Source organism: Carcharhinus amblyrhynchos, unplaced genomic scaffold (assembly GCF_965287045.1).
Source record: "Carcharhinus amblyrhynchos unplaced genomic scaffold, sCarAmb.v2.hapA scaffold_47, whole genome shotgun sequence".
In the NCBI taxonomy this organism is placed as follows: Eukaryota; Metazoa; Chordata; class Chondrichthyes; order Carcharhiniformes; family Carcharhinidae; genus Carcharhinus; species Carcharhinus amblyrhynchos.
Window position 1 is genome coordinate 112,791 of NW_027649788.1, and position 4,034 is coordinate 116,824.

The window sequence follows — 4,034 nt, forward strand, 5'->3', positions numbered from 1 at the left end:
ACCCGCCTTTAGCTATTCTTCCAAGTGGGGACATTCACTAATAACTGAACAATGCACAACACCATTCGCAAACCCACAGGTACTGAAGTCGACCATGTTCAAATGTTGTAAGAAATAGACAATATCCACTTTTGGGTTGACAAATGACAAGTAGTGTTAGCGCCACACAAGTGTCAGGCAATGACTATCTCCAATAAGAGAAAATCTGATCATTCCTCCTTTGACATTCAATTGCATTACCATCGCTGAATTGTCCGTTACCGACACCCTGGGGTTTACTGTTGGCCTGAAACTGAACTGGATTATTCATATGCATACTATTGCTCCAACAGCAGGTCAGATGGGAGGGGAGATAGTATACAGTCGGATTGTCATCAGTGCAATAATCCAACGACATAGGGCCAGGCTGTTGAACTGAAGACCCGTGTTCAAATCCTATGAAACCGTTGTCAATTGTTGTGAAAACCCATCTGGTTCACTGATGTCCTTTATTCAAGTAAATCTATGATCCTTGCCTGGGCTGGCCTTTATGTAACCTCAGACTAAAAACAATATTGTTGTCTCTGAAAATGACTTCTGAAATAACCTAACAAGCCATTCAGTTCAACGGAAATGGGAGAGGAACAATAAATGCTGGCCCAGCCAACGATGCTCAGATCCCATGATTAGAAATAACCAATGGCAAAATCTCATCTCCTGACTTTTGAAAGCCAAGGAATCAGGTGTTTGATGGAGTACTCTGTTATTTCTTTTGGGATGAGTACAGCTTCAACAATGCTCAAGACACGTTATGCCGTCCAGGACATAGTAACCCATTTGATTGGCACCTCATCAAAAAAAATCCACTCCCTCCATCATCAATCCGCATTGGTAGCAGTATGTACAATCTAACAGTTGCACTACAGAATCTTATCAAGCCTTCTGAAGTAGCAAATTCCAAACCCACAACCACTGTCATCTAGAAAGAAAAAGGCAGTTGACACATGGGAAAATCACCACCTGGAAATTTTCCTCGAAGTCACTCAACATACTGATCGGGAAATACATTGCCATTCCTTCACTGCCATTAGAGAGGAAGCCTGGAACTGTTTCCCAAACAACACAGTGTGTTTACATATATTACATGGACTGCAGCAGTTCAAAAAGGAAGATCACCACCGCCATCTCATGGAATTGGACAATAAATGGTGGCTAAGGCAGCAAGCACTACATCTTATGAATTAATAATAATAAAAAAAGTGGATGTTGCCCAGCTGCCCAAATCAAATGGATCAATATGCAACTCAACTGAACAATGTCGAACTTCACAGGGTTCCTGGCCATTCAGCACCAACCAGAATCCCACCCAGGCCTATCCCCATATCCCTACATATTTACCCTCCGGGTTACACACCATCTGATCTCACTGGCTCCATGCCCCTGAATTACACACTCTCCGAACTCACAGTCTCTCTAACCTATGCATCGCAGGGGACACCAAGGGACAATTTAGAATGGCCAACCAACCTAGCCTGTACATCTTTGGACTGTGGGAGGAAACTGGAGAACCCTGAGGAAACCCACGCAGACACAGGGAGAAGGTGCAATCTCCACACAGACAGTGACCCAAGCCAGGATTCGAACCCAGGTCCCTGGAGCTGTGCAGCAGCAGTGCTAACCACTGTGCTACCGTGCTGCCCAATTTGAATCCAGTGACAGGCTGTGAAGAAAAAGATTGCATAATAGTGGGAGAAACGTTAACAGACTGAAAATGAACAAACTGGGAACAAAAACATGCCCCTTATTCGCATAACCTATTTTCTAGTTCAGTTCCAGGAAGTGGAACCAAGAAACAACACAATTGCAAAATGCTGCAGACGTTGCAAATTGCTGACTTGAATATTTCCAGCATTTTCTAATTCCATTAGATTTCTATACTTTTTCAACTAGTTCATTGATGCGAACATTCTAGTTCAGCCCAGACAGCTAAACATTAACTAAGGATTAATCAAGGAGACCATAATCAGTGATCTCCTGCCAATTGGAAAATAACCAATGATGGAAGTTATCCAAATTCAAGGCACAGGAATCTGGCTCCTGAGATGAATAAACAAATGTTCAAAACTATTATGTTAGCACAGAGTTAATATTAAGAAAGGTGAGAACAGGTAGTGATCCAAGTTCAAAGACATCTCTCTCTGAACTCAGAACTCACTACTGTTTCTGATTATGTCTGAACCCAACAAACAAACATTGATCTTTGCAATGAAAAAAAGTGCTGAGCAGGTCAAGCAGCTTCTTTGGAGAGTGGAATTAATGCTTCAGGTGGATGATTTTTCATCAAAATTCATTGTGTTCCCTCTTTACAGATGCTGCCTGACCTGTTGTCAGTATTTACAATATTCTCCGTTTCTATTTCAGGTTTCCATTATCTGCATTATTTTTGCTTTTGATTGGTAATCGTTGCCTCCTGGTGTCTTTTTTTATTTTGATATAAATCAGATTACTTTAAAACTAAACCAAGGTTACACAACCACACTTGCCCACTCGACTTGATTTCTCTATTGGGTCCTCTGAACTGCAAATTGAAGGGAAAGATGTAATATCACTGGTACCACATACAGGACTAATGGTTTTTTTTCTGAAAATATCATTAACGTATCCAAACAGTTCAGAATAAACAATACTTGCAATCCAGATTGAGCTTTACACCAGAGAACAAGGTGAAAACGATTGTACTCCACAATTGAAAGTTATCTGTATGATTATGACGTTTAGTTGATTTTTCCCAGGGTACTACAGAATCCATAACACTACCCATTTTCTCAGACTCAGAAGAAACAGCGTAACGTAGGGAGCTAGAAAATTGTGACCAGTATTACCATTTTTCGTATTTCAAACAGATCCGTTATGGTTTTGCTGTATTAGTTAGGGAATATTTTCCAATTTTTGAATACTGGAATGTTTCCAGAGAGAGAAAAAAGAACAGCCACTCGGCTTATCAAATCTGTGCTGGCTTTCTAAGACAACAATGCTCATACTTCCATTCCTACTCCCATTTGTCATAACACAGTTACTTCCTTTCCTTTGTTATCCAATTTGAAGATAACAAACCAGTTTCCAACAGAATCATGGCACTGTAGTCCAAAATCTAACCTCTCATTGCAGTTCAGATTAAATAGTTCAACCTGCAATGCATGGTTAATCATAAATGGATGTTCTTATTTTTGGAGCCAGACCAAGACCAAAAACCCAATGAACCTCCTTTCCCAAGAGCAGGTCCATGGAGGATTGAAGTAGTCAGGGTGGAAGCCAATGTGGATTGAGCCAGTAAGATTAGATAGTATGTAACCCAGGGAAATTGGAGCTAGATATTGCTTATCCTGGGGAGGATAGAGCCTTTGATTTCAAACAGTGTATGACCCAGGTAGAATTGAGCCAGTGATCTAGACTGTGTAACCCTGGGAGAATGGTGCCAGTGAGATCATACAGCGTGTAAACTGGTGTTGATGGATCTAGTGAGATCAGACTGTGTGTAATCCGGGGCGGATTGAGCCAGTAAGATCATATAGTGTGTAACCCAGGAACGATGGAGCCAGTGTGATGCTGCCGGTTACGCTGATTGACCATGCTAAATTGCCCTTTAGTGTCAGGGGGATTAGCAGGGTAAATAGCAGGAGTTACAGGACAAGACCTGGGTGGGATTGTGGACTGTGCAGACTCAATGAGCAAAATCGCCCCCTTCTGCACCGTAGATTCTATGATTTTCCTCTTATCTGTAAGATAATAATATTTATGGCATTTATTAGTAAGTTTATTAGTAAGATCTGAATTTGTTAACTGGAAACAATGGCTAATTTTCTATTAGTTCATGGAAATTTTTCCACAGATGGAATTCTGAGCCCACGTTAGACATTAGCTTAAAAATGAGAAAGCTGCAAAATCTGAATCAGGGAACAGAATGCTCACCGGCGAGATCCCATTTCACAATTTTCCGTGCCCCTCAGCTGTGACATACCAAGTTTCCCACCCAAAAACATCAGGAATGTTAAAGT